The following is a 15238-nucleotide window of genomic DNA, read 5'->3' on the forward strand; positions in this document are numbered from 1 at the left end:
TGGCTATTGGTGTTGTTTTAAAAGAATTTATTTTGGGCCAGGGATTTAGCTTAGTGACACCACACTTGCATTATAAGCACAAAGTCCTGAGTTCGATCCCTGGTACCGGGGATGGAGTGGGGGGTGAGTTTATTTTGCAAAAATGTAAAAAAATGTTGTCTAAAGAACTTCTGGAGACTTCCAGGAAAATGGCAGTGTGTTAAGCAACAACAACTCAGTCTCTCTGAGATTCAAAATCTAGACACTGGAAAAATAACAACTTGGAGAAGGGGGAAAAAAGAGAGAAGTAAATTCCTGGAAATCTGGAAGGGTCTGACAGGAAAATTAAAAGTTACACAGAAATTGAAGAGACAGAGCACAACACAGAGAAGGGAAGGGACAGCCTGCACTTTGTGACTTGCAGGAAAGGGAGACCGGATCTATAGAGACAAAGTGAAACCTGGGGACCTCAGAGGGCTGCAGGGGAAAGACAGTGGTAGAATGGAGCAGCGGATGCTGAGTTGCAGAGAGAGCCTGGGATTCTACTCACATGAGTCCTTCAACAGGCAACAGCTGGTGAGTGACTCCAGTCCAAGCACCTGTCATATCCCTGGAGAGAGACTGAGGTTGGACACCATTCTAGGGAAGGGTTGATTGTTTGAGCTGATACGGAGAGCAGCAGCCATGGGACAGCTTCCCTAAAGGGCTTCCCGTGTTACATTTCCACAGTGACTTGGTGAGACAGCCATGGGAAAAAATTTTTTGCCAGCTGCTCCTCAGATGATTAATATCTAGAATATATAAAGAACCCAACAAATTAGGCCCCCCAAATTTAAAGACCCAATCATAAAATAGGTATTGGAAATGAACAGACCCCTCTCACATGAGAAGTACAAATGGCCAATAAATACGTGAAAAACATTCAACATTGCTAACCATTAGAGAAATGCAAATTAAAACAACCCTGAAGGGGCCAGGGATTTAGCTCAGTGGTTCTGCCACCTGTCCCAAAAGTGCAAGGTCCAGAGTTTGATCCCCGGTACCAAACCAGAAAACAAGCACAAACAACCAACCTGAGATTCCATCTCCCTCAAGAAGAATGGCTGTCCTCAAGAAATGAAACCTTAACACATGCAGGAGAGGCTGCGGGATGGGCGAGGCCCTTCTTTCTAGGTGATGGGAGTGTAAACTGGTACAGCCATTATGGAGATCAGGGGAGATCAGGCGCGTTCAAGGTGGTATGGCCGTAAACCATTACAGAAATCATTATGGAGATTCCTCAAAAAACTAAAAGTAGAAATTCCATTTGACCCAACTATTCCCTTTCTAAGTATCTTCCCAAGTTAAAGACGTCATATTACAGACATACATGCATACCCATGTTTACAGGAACACAGTTCATAATGAATAGCTAAATCTTCAAAGCAGCCTATATGTCCACTCACAGATGAAAGGATAAAGACAATGTGCTATATATACATAAGAGTATTACTGTGCCATAAATAAGGATAAACTTGACTTGTTCTGGATAAATGGATGTACCTTGAAACCATAATATGAAGTGAAGTAATTAAATACACAAGCTTAAATATCATATGATTTCTCTTATAAGAGAAATCCAATATATAAACAAAATACAAAATAAAAGACAGTAGGAAAGAAAGAAAAAATTATTGTAGTTGAGCATGGCTAGTGTATCTGAAATTGCACCTTCATTTAGTTGAATTGTCTTGAATGTCTTATGTTTTTTGGTCCTGTTTGTCTTTTAATCTGTGTATTATAGTTAACTTAGTAAAGACTTATTAAAAAATGAATAAATCTGTTGCTGAACAAAAAAAGAAAATGAGAGGGGGGAATAGAATGGAGATGTGTTATGTACATGTAACACTTCCCCACAATAAATATAATTATTTTAGTCAAAACAGGATTGTGGCAGTACTTCAAATCCAGACTTTGTTACTTAACATAATGTCCTTTATAACAATTCCTTGCTCTGATCTAGGATTCAATCCAGGATCATAGAAATTATACTCAGCTGTCCGCTCTCTTTTAGTCTCTCTTTATCAAAAATAGCTCCTCTGCTTTTCTTGGTCTCTCAGGACATTGACATTTTAGAAGAGTACCAGCTTAGCGTTTGGAGTTTGTATATTTCCTCACTTGAAAATTCCTCACAATTGTGTGTATTTCTGGGCAGAAATGCCATACAAATGTTTTGTATCCTTCTGAGTACATAGCATTTGGAGGCGCAGGATGTCCTATTGTACCACTATTGGTCATGTTAGCTTCAGTTCCTTGGTTAATATGTTGTTACATTTGCATAATTCAATCTGTCTGGTCTGGAGGGCTTGAACATTTAAAGTCAGGCATTTACAGAAAGCTTTCTCTGGTACAGTTCTATTCGGTTTGTAAGTGCACTTTAAAAATTTGGACTTTTTGCTTTGAAAAGTGGTCATCTTTGTTTTCTGTGTGGTGTGCTCTTCTGTACATACCCTGTTAAGTAGAAGGGCCAGGTAGAATGAGCTGCAGACAGCTCATTGCCAGCAACAATGGTGCTGGGGTTTCCTAGGAGTGGAAAAGCTAGATCAGGATACGGAGAGATCTCCTCTGAGCACATCTGATGGCCTTGCATTCTGTCTCTTGTGTGCTGCTTCTGTTCTGATACTGCTCATTGACCGCTTAGCTTTGGTCGGCTTGTGATGTAAATGTATTAGATGGGTAAGACCCCCATGGTTGCTCTTTCACTGGTAATGAGATTCCACGTGGAGGTGACTCAGAACTCAGGTCTGCCATGTAGGCAGGATGTTCTGCTAATCACTCTAGAAGTTTAGAGTTGCATCATAGCCTGAATTAATTTGGGTCGGTGTCTCTCGGACTTCTTCCAGTGTATGAACTGCTGCACATTGGGCATTTGACCTTGCTGACTCCTGTGCTTGTTCCTGTTAACCTGGAAGCAAACACAATGACCACATGTAATCCATTGAGGAGTAATCCAGAAAATGGTACTTTGTAAAACGAAACACAGAAGTCATCGAAAAAATGAATATTGTGGACAGCAGTGTATTTTGGTTCTCCTGCCTAGTATTTGTTAAAAAGCTGGGGAGAGGGGGCTGAGGATTTAGCTCCATAGCACTGCTGCCTGTCTCGCAAATGCAAGGTCCTGAGTTCAATCTCTGGTACCAGGAAAAAAAAAGAAATGCTGGGGGAAATGCATAAAGGAGTAAGACATTGTCCCTGATCTTGTGAACTTGGTGGTGGGAACCAGAAATATGAGATGGTCCTGGTGTGAGATGAGTGACACCTTTAAGACTGGCCCAGAGCTGCTCAAAGTGTAGCTGTTGTGGGAATGGGAAAGTTCTTTAGCCTGGAGAGATCAGGAAAGGCCCGATTAAGCATCAGATCTGAGCTGAGTGTGGAGAGTGGGGTGGGGATGGGAACTGTTGAAGACAGGGCAGTGGTTTGCTAACAAAAGCCTAGCCTTGTAGACCACCAGCAGGATCTGGTGGGACCAGACTGTGAGAATCACTGCAGAATGGCCAGAATTTGTGTTTCTGGGGGAATTTGAGTAATTGTTGAATGAGTACCCAGCACTGCCAATGAAAACACAATTTGGATGAGACCAATTTTCAAATTCTGTCTGATGAAACATAAACAGAGTCTTTATAATGTAGTGTTATTGCTTGGGTGATTATTTTCAGAATATAATGTTCAGCCAAATGGTTCCTAATTGATCTCAAAATATTTACTGAGCCTAGCACTGTGATATCTTTCTGTTGAGCTGTTGATTTATCCTAAAAGCACAGTAAGGATATGAATATTATAAGACTAGGAAAACAAAAATGCCACGAATGGTGAAAGACAAATACCAAATGTACAGTTTTATGACAAACATGGCAAAGTGCATAGGGTCCTCCCTCCCCGTTTTCTTTACTTTACAATCTGTGAAGAAAACCAAACCAGGCAGTCATACATGAAATTCAGGTGCACTTCTCAACCTAGTACAGATCCCAAATAATTAAGTGATTTTTTAATTTTGATACTTTAAAAAATCACACTATGCAAACCTGTAATCCTAGCACTCTGAGAAGTTGAAGCAGGAGGATCAGAAAGAAGTTCAAGCCCAGTTTGGGTAATCTAGCAACCTAGAGAGACCTTGCAAATAAAAAGGGCCAGGAATGTAGCTCAGTACAAAGGCCCTGAGTACAGTCCCCTGTACCAGTGTTGTCAAGGGGAGACCACTGCTCAGTCTACTTATAAGAAATATTCCCTGAAACTTTTCAGGTAGCCATTCATAATTGGAGAAGTTCTGATTCCTGGAACCTGGATTTTTTTTAAACACCCTTCTCTCTCCCAAGGTGGTTTCAAAATAAGCTTACATATCTTTGAGTGTCTTCTCTTTAAGAGACAGTATACAGTCCTCTTTCTCATCCATGTGGGCTGGATTTAGAAGTATATAGAAAAGCGTGAAAGTGATGGTTGATGAATGCAGAGACCAAGAAATGAGAGGCACTATGGCTTTCTTACTCTGTCTCATAGACTGCTTGCTCTAAAGGAAGTCAACTGCCATATTTTGAGGCCTACACATGGCCTACAGAGAGACCCACACAGTGAGGAACTGAGGTCTGTTGTCACCAGCCCCATGAGTGTACCATCTTGGGGTGGGTCATCCAGCCCAGTGACACCTTCACATGACTTTAGTCCCTGCTACTTCTGAGGACAGCTACCTCAGAGAGCCACCAGCTAAGTCCTCTAAGTTTCCCAAGAGTTCCTGTCCTATGGAAGCTGTGAGATGATGTTTATTTTAAGCCACTACATTTTGGGATAACTTGTTACACAACACTCATGGTGAATAGTAGATTACAGACCTTTAGCAATGATTTTGGCATGCTTGTGGTCAGACTCACTAGCACTGAGTCATAATCTCTAGAGATTTTATTATTAGCATTATTTTTCAGCTTGAATTTTTATTGCTAACTTAATAGATACATTAGCTATGACCCTTCCCTGTTTTGTTTTTTTTTTTAAGGGACTGCCACGAAGATTAAATTGGTTTATGGGTTCATTTGTTTTTCAGTTTTGTAAAATTTGTAAATTTGTTCTGGGCAGTTGCTAATGCTTGAACTGACTTGTGGGTTATCCCTATGTGACTGGGACACATGTTTGTCTATGTCCTTAAAGGAATCAGTAGTGACAGGAGGCTTTCAGCATATCCCAAAGACAGCTGATAGGAAAAATATGCCTAGGCGTATATTCCTAGAGGCTATGCTTATGCCTGAATTGGAGCAAAAATTATAGGCAACCTTAGGAAAACTTAGATTATGAGATATTTTATCTTCCCTTAAAAATATGTCAGTAGTTCCTTACTTATCTCCTGCCTTGGTGTGAGCAGAAGTTTCCCAGGGTTGTGTGTTCTTAAGTTTTAAAACCTTGGATGTGGGTACCTTGTTTTCCTACTTAGGAAATTTTTTTCAGGAGGAAAAGGTTTGGCTGGGTGCACATACTCCTTTTCACAGCAAATTTTTTGTGACTGGCGCAGAAATGCTAGATCCATGTGGTCCTGTAGTGGTCAGGGAGAGAAGGGGTACCGGGGAGAGAGCAGGCTGAGGTTGATGGAATTAAAGTTAAAGCCCAGGAGGGCCAGGGAGTTAGCTCAGTGGTTCTGCTGCCTGCCTTACAAGTGCGAGGTCCCAAGTTCAATCCCTGGTACCAAAAAAAAAAAAAAGCTAATGCTCAGAAAATGCAGAGAATACAGTTTGGAGAAGAATTAGAATGAACTGTAAGTGACTCAGAGATGAGTTGGTGACTCTGTGTACCTTGATATCTTTTGGAAGGGAGGAGCTCAGGTTGAATGAGTTTCCTACAAAATTGAAGTTTCCCCAATGACACAATGATAGACCATACTTTTTTTTTTTATTTCTATTTGCAAATGTCTAAAGAGCATTATCTGCTTTCCCACTTTTTGAAGTAGCAGGTAAGTATGATAATGTCACCTTGGTGACAACATTCAGAGCTGGACTGCTGATGTGGCTGCCCTTAGCCTGTTAGGATGGATGGTTGTGCCCTACTCTGATACATCATCTCTCACTGGACATACTTCTCTCTGTGTCTGCCTTGGGTCCCGGTGTGGTTCTGGATAGGAGAGGCTGAGGTGGGACAAGGTTGATAACTCATTTTATAGAGGCTGGCTGCAGGCTCGCCGCACTCATGTGAAATGCAGATGCTGAATGATGGCACACTCTTCCTTCTTGGAAGCTTGTTCTGGCTGCTCAGGTTGGTGGCTGTTCTGTAGCTTGGTCTTCCTTTACGGAAATATGACTGCGAGCTGGCACAGAGAGGCCAATATGGTTAGACAGAAGATTTTTATTATTGACATTTCCCATATGGACAGGGTGGTCGGGAGGCAGAAGATAGGAATGAGGAGAAAGCTAAGGACACCCCTTTAGGGGGTCTCTGAGAGAAGGGCAAGGCAAAGCGACGGCTCAGGATGGGTTAGCTGGTGACTAGGGGCCCTCAGTTCATAGGGTTGGTCTCTGTTGCCTAGTACTTGGCCCCAGAATGATTTAGGGATGCGGAAGTAGTCGTTTGGTGTGGAAGAACAGGAAAAGGAGACGTGTGATACAGACTCTGGCCCCTTAGGTATTTCTAAGACTTGGCCCGGCCTGGGAGGAACATTTTCCTTCTGGGTCTACAAGGCTTCTAAAATGCCATGGCATGAAGAATATAGAAAATAGTAGAATTAGTTTTGTGACAATGGATGCCAAATAGACAAATGTAGGCTGTAAGGGAATGCAGAACGCCTTGTAACAGGTGGATTGCTGTTGCTGAATGTGCAGTTTCCACATCCTCGTCAGATAGCTTTGGTGTCCTCGCCACCTTTGACTCTTTAGCAGTGGGTATTGGGAGGCTCTGTCTGTAAGAGGGAGTCCTTCAGTGGAAGGTGTTCTTGTGTGCTTTTTCTTGTTCAGAAATGTGCCAGAAATAAGTTGAAGTTCATCTCGCCAAGCGAAAGGACTCAGATAACTGTTCTCGGAAAGATAGGGAGAAGGCCGAGACTGCGCTGGGGACGTTGGTCTCCCTCTCAGCATTTCTGGGATGCAAATGGATTTTAATAAGTTACTAAATGTCTAATATATAGTAAACTTATGAGCAAGCTGTTACTCACATGCATTGTGTAACTTTTATTTATTATATAAATGATCCATGTTGTTATAGATAAATCGGGAAATTCAGACCCAGGAACAGAAAATGAAAACCAGCTTTATAATCCTGCCATCTGCAGTTAGCCTCTGTTTTTTAAAAGAAAGGATTCTGCCATCTATAAGTTTCCTTTTGTGATTTTCTTCTCCTAAAACATTTCCTCCTATAGATTTTAAATGTCCAGAAATTTGTCGTTTAGGATGAAAATATGCAAATAAATTTATTTTGCATTCCTTTAGTCTAAATAATTGTTTTCTGTTATGCTGGAATTCTTGCAATCAAAAAAGTCAGTGACAAAGGAATTTTGTAAATTCTTATATTTCTGATAATCCTAGGCAGATGACTTTGAGGTAATATTTTGGAAAGCAGGTAATCACCCAGTATGGTATTCTGGCCCCTCTTCCTGCTGCTAGTGATATCTGAGAACTCCGCCTGTTAAGTGTGGCCTTCCTGATTAAGGGCTGAAGATTGGAAGAGCTAATTGCATTAGATGTGTGTTCCCTTCTATCACCTCTGGGGTGCTGAGTAGACATTCGCAGCTCCAAGCTGGAGAGCTGGATAATGGGCATAAATCAGGATCTGGGAGGGCTGGTCCCGGAACAGCTGTCAGCCAGCTGCTGCGCTGGTAACTGGCAAACAGTGGTAAGTTTTCATCTGAGAACCTTTAATCATGTCGGGAACAGCAGTGCGAGGCTCCCACATATGTGTTACCTGGGCTGGAGCTCCATCCTGCCTCTACCACCTGCTGGTCTATGCCTGTAGGCTGGTGCCTGGGCTCCTGAGCTTCATTCCTCTCATTTGTAAATGCTGGTGATGTGCAGTCCTTTGGAGGGTTGCTGTGAAAAGGACGTTAGACAGGTAATGCAGGTGAAGGGCCTGGTACCATGCCTGGTTTGTCACTGTCACCATGAGTCGCTGTGATTATGTTATAGTTCAGTATTAGGAAGGGTTTGAGCAGATTACCGCCAGGGATGAGTCTGTTCTAATCTTGTCATGAGAAGATCTCCCAAATCCATTAAAACATAACTCCTGTACTGTCCTATGTGGGAAGCTAGTCCAGTACAGGGAAGGTTAAATCGAATGTAGGTAAATATTGTGGCACCAAGTCTCTTTGTCTAAAACAAGGGAGGATCCTGGTGAATGACTTTTAGATCTGCTCAGATTAGGAATGTGGTCCCACTCTCTCCAGGTGAGACAGATTATTTTATTTCCAAGAAGGCAAATGGCAGGAGGCTAAACAGTAGACTTGCCTGTATTCTTCATGTGAGTTTTTATCCCCAAAGTATCCCTGGGCCCCTGAGCCCAGGTTTCCTTTCTAGTTGTGCACGCCCACAAGATGCCCTGCCCCACGGCCTTCTACTCTGCTACCCGAGAAAGCCTGAGGGCACGGGCTTGGTAAAATTGAGTTAGACCCCTTCCTTACTCCTCTGAACCTCAGCTGGCCAGGTCTCAGGGGTTTAAACAAAGGCAGGAGCCTCTCCAGAAGTAGATTAGGGAGCCAGCCATTCAAGGAGAGGATTTGTGCATGTTGCTAATCCTCCCTGGAGTAGATTCGGATGGGAACAGGATGTGTGACCTTATTTAGAAAAAATGGCTACACTCTGTTACCCTTTATTCTCTTAAAAAGGAAAAATCATTACATGGCAGAGGTTCAGGCCCCCTGGGGGATTTTTCTGGCCGATCCTCTGTTTTAAGAGTCATATTTCCACAGATGTAATAAAATTATCAGTAACTTTGACACCCCCCTGATTCGCTCTTTCTAGTCTCTATTCACAGTTCTTGTACATCCTAGGTTTTTTGTTCTTTCCTTCCCAGCCCCAGCACTCAAGGATAAAGATGACATTTCTTTTAAAGGAGGAAGGAAAAAAAGAGGTTCATTTTGTGGCCCTCCCTCCCAGCATGCTCTGGCTCAGCACCGGTGAGTGGCCTGTGCATTCTGAGCAGATTCCCTCCGTACAGCCAGCTCAGCTCCCGCCACTCACAGCCTTCCCAGCCAGCCTAGTCCCCCTTCTCTCTATTCCTAGAGCAACTTTTGTCTCTTTTACTGTCAGGAGAAGGAGAGCGCACCGATTGTGGAAGGACCCAGGCCCAAACACAGGCCGTGCACCCCTGGCTGAGCAGGGCGGGGCTTGCAAGCGTTTCTTTCCCTGCACTTGCAATTACGTTGTGCAATGCCTCCCCCGAGTCTCCCAGCTAAAACACTGAACTGGAGGACAGGATGTTGTTCATCCTGTTATTTCCGGTCATGTACCTAGTCATTCATTTCTTTATACAATTGCCCTCCTAGGACCCAAGAATAGAGAGATGAACGTGGTATGCTGAGACGCGTGGTGGGAAGTGTAAACTCCTGCTGCCTCTCCTTTTGGAATGATCTACACATGCTTGAGGAAGCTTCAGATCGCCCTCCCCAGAGCGTGCCCTGGGATAGAAGCAGCGCGTCGTGCTGTCTGAGGACACTGTGGAAACAGTCTTAGGAAAGCCTCTCCTGGAAATGGGATTCCCAAGTGTGGTGTCAAAGGAATGGGTTTTCTGGCCCCTGCCAACAAACCACACCATAAAAAAGTGAGGGAGGGTTCCAGGCATTGAGGTGTTAACGAGATGGGTATACTTTGCAGCTTGAGGCTGAATACATGGAACAGAATTTGAAGGGCCTTATTGAATGGAACGTGGATGAATGAAAAATTTGAAATGCTGTTCTTTCAAGTAGTTCCCAGACCTATCTCGTTTTCCTCCTCAAGAGGGTAGACTATTATTACTCTTGGGGGGGTGGTGTGTGAAAGCAGTTTTGTGTGTAAAAAGCCCTGAAGGGACACATTCCACTGGAGCCCTTTTATTAACAAAATTGTACTCTGCGGGCAGGTGGGGTGGGGCTGGGAGCCCTTCAAAGATGGGCGCCTGGAGGCATCAGGCTGGTTAATAGCCTGCTGGCCTTGTGGCTTCTTCCCAGTCTTTCATCATGTATGACCCTTACCTGTAATTTCTGGACCAAAAAAAAAATGCTCTGTTTTTCCTTTTTGTGTGTTTTATGAAGCTAAGTAAACTAAGATAATGATCTAAGCATTGGCTTTGACAAGCAATTGCAGTGGATAGAAAGGGTTGAGGTGGATTTCACCGCAGATGTTACTCCCCGGAGGCTGAGTCCAAGTACAGCCATGGCAGAGCTGGCCCGGTTGGCAGCTAAGCTGGGCACTCTCTTCCTGACTTGATAGCCCTGGGTCTTCAGAAGCTGCCGGCTCTTAACTATGTAGGGAGGGAAACCAGCTTGTTCCTAGGGAAGCCCTGTTGCTCTGAGAGCTGGACTGATTCACAGCGCTGGCTGTACCTCACAACAACCTAAAAAGATGGAATAGGTGATCCTTTCTCCTAGAGAGTCCCCATCAGTAGGTTTTTGATAAGGAAATGGAATTTGGTGACAAGGATGGTTGATCACTGAAAGCTGTTGCCTCCTCTTACTGCTCAGAGTGGGCCCTGAGAGCTCACCTGGCATGCAGATTCCAGGCTTTACCCAGGTGAGGAGATGTGCAGGTGATTTGTGTGCTCATCAGGGCTGTGATAGGGTGTGTGGGGTGATCAGTGCTTCATTATTCCTGGAAATGGGCCTGTGGATTTATGTGCTTGGGTTTCCAAAACGTCTCCTCCTAAGAGTTGGGCCCACAATCGCCCAACTTTTTACAGTTATAATGTCAGTCATCTCTTTTATAGGTTGTGACCAACTCTTCCTTCTAAGTTGCTTTGTCTTGTACTATTCAGTATACATGCACAATGTGATTCATTTAAATATGCTTATTTTATGATATGAGCTGTGTCCTATAAGCAAATGAGGAGGGGTGTGTGTGTGTGTGTGTGTGTGTGTGTGTGATTTTTGTTTTCTTTTCTTGGCTTGGTTTCTTTGTTTGGAAGTGGAAATGGGCCTGTGGATTTATGTGCTTGGGTTTCCAAAACGTCTCCTCCTAAGAGTTGGGCCCACAATCGCCCAACTTTTTACAGTTATAATGTCAGTCATCTCTTTTATAGGTTGTGACCAACTCTTCCTTCTAAGTTGCTTTGTCTTGTACTATTCAGTATACATGCACAATGTGATTCATTTAAATATGCTTATTTTATGATATGAGCTGTGTCCTATAAGCAAATGAGGAGGGGTGTGTGTGTGTGTGTGTGTGTGTGTTTGTGCTTTACTTTTGCTCTTTTATCCTGGCCTGTGTTCCTTGTGTTGTGAAAGAATGTCTGTCTGTGTCTTTCCACACGGAGAGAAGTTCCTTCTTTTGCGTAGTGATTGTCCTTTAGATATGTGACTATTAGTGCACTTGACTGGCACGTTGGAATTTTTTGTCTGTATTTCTGGCACCTCTGAGAGGAGGCCCTTTTGGGAGTCATAGCATCATCCTCCATGTTAATGGCGTGCTTAGTAGTAGTAGGGATTTAGTAAAATTCATTGAGGGAATGGATGAATGAGTGAGTGAGTGGTGATGTGGAGTAAGAGTTCCCAGTGCACTCTGATATGGATAATAGCAATGCACACATATTTTCTCCATTCTTTCCTCCTCAGAATATCTGAGAGACTGTTTAATTTTCTATTTGAAAATGTCATATTTGAATCAAGAAGCTTAAATCTATGATGGTAAAACAAAATTGTCTAAGTGGAGGGACCCTTCATTCAATTATTTGTTTGGCTAAACAATCATGCATCATCCCTGGGTGATCTGTTGGCCTCTTGATCTTTTCCTTGACTCCTCTGGAACTCTGTCATTGTGGTTGCTTTCCCTCCAAGGATTCAGGATTTCTGCTTTTTCTGGGGGAAGAACCCTCTTTCTTGGTCCAGCAGTAACTTTGTTTGATTGCTTTTGAAAATATTTTCTTGGTGCTGTTTCTGAGAATCAAGTCTTCTCAGGACTGAGCAGCCACAGGTCACATAGCGACAGCAAGAGCCTCATTATGATACTTTTCGGTTTTCACCCCTGAGAATAATTTTACACTGAGAGGTACTGTAGTTAGTTTAATATAAGTTTAAGCAATTTGAAATTGTAGGTAAACTTGTAATCTAAACATTAAAAAAGGAATTTCTCTTAGTAGCCATCTTGAGCTGTTTTTTGGGTACTTTTCTTTTACACAACATCTGGCCCCCCTGTTCTAACACCCAGACGTGAACAGTTTTTCATTTTTAAAACCGAGGAAAGCCCCATGCTTAATTTGAGAAATTTAAAGTATAGAATTTTATACCTGTTAAAAACATAGATAAGAGTTTTAAAAATAAACTTGCTTGTTCAATATCTCTTGAGTTATTTTTCTGAATACTTTGATCTTACAAATAACGCCCCTAAACCCTCTGTGTGGTTTTAGTGCCCAATCTTCCAGTGTTTTTTTAAAAGTTTGTCTTTGACCTGTGGTCAGTCCTCAGGACCCCTTGCCTGTTCTTTCTTGCTTTCTTGAGTGGCTGCTTGGCAAGTTTGATGAAATTTGGCACCTGTGATCACCCAGGTCCTGAGTTCAGGTAAAAGGAGCTGGTGTTCCCAGGAAAGTGTATGCTGTCGGGTCCCGTCATTTGTCAGGATATCTTTAAAAATATACTTAGTACCCAGCGTAGGCAGGAGACACTTCCAACAGTTCACGGGCCCTAGTCTCTGATACAGTTTTTCCTGCAGAATTTACTTTTAAGGATTCCCTCCCCTGCTGCTGAAAGTTTAGTTGTTTTGAGGGATAAATAGTAATCAGCCCCTCAGCCATTACATTTTAGGAATGGAGGAAATACCCAGGGGGCATGAAAAATTATCAAAAGAATCTGGCAAAACTGTTAAAAGAGCTCATGCCTTCTGATTAGAGCTATTTAGGAGTAATTGCTGTCATTCAGAGATGTCAGTAAACAGGACACCACTGCTAAGTAACAGGACCAGCAAGGCTTCCAAGGGACTTGCTCTTTGCAACTCTGCCTGTTGCAGCAGTTACAGACTTGCCATACTGACTTTATGAAAGTAAGGACAATCTTGATGCAGGGGGATGATTCCCTCGCCACCCCACCCTGGCCTACATTTATATTTTCTATATGTTCTTTTTACTCTCTGTGATGTTATTTTTATTTAGTACAAGAGTTTAGAGATGAAATTTTGTTATGACTCAAAGCATGGCTTCCTGTAAGCAAAAGGACCGTGAAACTGAGGGGAACGGGTGGCAGCTCCCTGTATACCAATTGAAAAGTGTCCTTTGCCACCATTTATGTTCTCTGAATGGCAGACTTCCCTGGCATTTCTCAAACTCACAATTTAGGTGGGAGTAGGAAGAGTGACTGTCCAAGATGGGTGGTTGCTGTTGGGTGTGCATTATTTTCCTTTTTAGAATGTATGTAACAGGGACTTCCTAGGCTAAATGGTGTCTGAAAACTTAGCCCAGGAGAAACCAGCCATGCCTCCAGAATGCTCCTGTATCCTGGCAGTGGTATTGTGAATGGCCTCCGTGCTACGAGGGGACACCTTTGCTGTGGGTTAAAAGCTTAGTTTGGGTTGCAATGGGTCAGGGTGGAGTCTGACAGGCTGCTGCACCCCAGGGGTGTAGATGGAGCCAGGTTCGTGGTTAACAACCCTCCATGGAGGCAAGAAAAGAAGGCGCACTTGAACAAGACTCCCTTAGCAATGGCTAAGAGAGAGATCCAAATATCTACAGCGACAATCTGAGATGACATCAGTGCCCACTTGGAGTGGGGCACAGTGTGCAATTCCTTCTTGAAGGAGGACTGTTGGGAAAGGAATTTTTGCCTCAATCGAGTAACTTTTCCCTGCTGTTTAATATGCATACTCTTCTTGAGTAGTAAAAGATGCAGAAGAAAGACAGCATTGTTTAAAGACAATTCTTAGAAGCCATTCTTGGCCATCTCTTTTGAAGTTGCAGGCCCCACCACAGTCCATATGTCAACACAGTTCTGTTTGTGCAGAATTTGGTAACCTGAGGGGCCTTGCCATCTTGCCAGAGCACTTCTGTGCCTCCTAAGTAACAGCAGTGAAAAAATGCATCTTGTGCAAGTTTGGGAGTTTAGAAATACTCTGCTGAAAAGTGCAGTGTGCTATAGGGCATGTTATAGATTATCCCATTGAACAGAGAGCAGATTACCTTTTCTCGGGGGGATAAAAGGTCTTGGGACAGGTTAGCTTCCTTTCTTCATAGGGTAAGGAGGAACTTTTGTCTGTACTGCTTGCTTCCACTTGGCAAAAAGAAAGGGGTTAGGCCATTCTTTGGCATACCCAGGGCTGTGCATGTCCTCTTTGTTCCCATTGCTCCTGAGTTGGTTACATATAATTCTTTGCGGCTTTGAAATAAGGAATTGCCAAAAAAGAAATGTAGGAACTAGAAACTTTGTTGAGAGGATACGAATGTAGTTTGTAGGTTTTGAAGCTTCTTAGGGGGAAGGATATCTGTGATGTGATTGTAAGAGCTCTGGATAGGGGTTGAGCCAGGATGGCAAGCCCATGCCGCTGCCGCATGCCTGACCTCGGACAAGTCCCTCCAGGCTCTGAATGTCAGGTTCCCTGCCAGAGCACTGGGCCCGCTGAATTCCAGGCAGGAATCAACTGTGCTCTTGCCTCCAAAACTGGTTATCACAAGAATATTGATCCATAAAAACTCACGTTGTATCATCGGTCACTTGGCAGCTGGCCCAGCGCAGGGAGAGGCGAGGGATGCCTCATCTGTGGCTCTAGGTCCAGATTTGGAGATGGAATTTGGGAATATGAACCCCCAGGCACTTGCAGAAGTGCAAGTCAGTGGCTGGTGATAAATACCCTTCTCTGCTTTCATGTCACCTCTATCCCTCTTCTTTGCTTGTAACAACTTTGCGGTGTAGCCTTTCATTTTAGCTGTCAGAGAGCTCAGAAATGAGTTGGAGGAAAACAATTTTGTAAAGCCCGGAAGGTTTGACTTTACAGCTCTGTTTGCTGCATTTGTTAGCTACCCACCCCTCCAAAGACAAGTGCTTCGTGGCTTGGCTGTTCTGATCTATATTATTTGAGTTTATGTGGCCAGATTGTGAGCTGGGACACACAGTAGAGTTAACAGACCTCCTCAATGGCCATTAAAAAAAAAA

At 43.3% G+C, this 15238-nt stretch overlaps 1 protein-coding gene and 1 long non-coding RNA gene across 8 annotated transcripts in view; one reads left to right on the forward strand and one right to left on the reverse strand.

The window, feature by feature from the left end:
* The window catches only part of Tln2 (talin 2), a 392497-nt gene that overhangs the window by 77369 nt on the left and 299890 nt on the right, over positions 1-15238 (forward strand). The gene's annotated exons all lie outside the window — the stretch shown is intronic.
* Positions 5876-15238, reverse strand: part of LOC104874205 — an 11003-nt gene continuing 1640 nt past the window's right edge. Inside the window, exons 2-3 of the long non-coding RNA XR_783682.2 lie at positions 7885-8009; positions 5876-6298 (exon numbers count right to left, since the gene is read on the reverse strand). This is a non-coding gene — a long non-coding RNA (uncharacterized LOC104874205). The remainder of the gene's footprint in view (positions 6299-7884; positions 8010-15238) is intronic.

The sequence above is a fragment of the Fukomys damarensis genome, unplaced genomic scaffold (genome assembly GCF_012274545.1).
Source record: "Fukomys damarensis isolate Sample0158 unplaced genomic scaffold, DMR_v1.0_HiC HiC_scaffold_25, whole genome shotgun sequence".
NCBI classification, from domain to species: domain Eukaryota; kingdom Metazoa; phylum Chordata; class Mammalia; order Rodentia; family Bathyergidae; genus Fukomys; species Fukomys damarensis.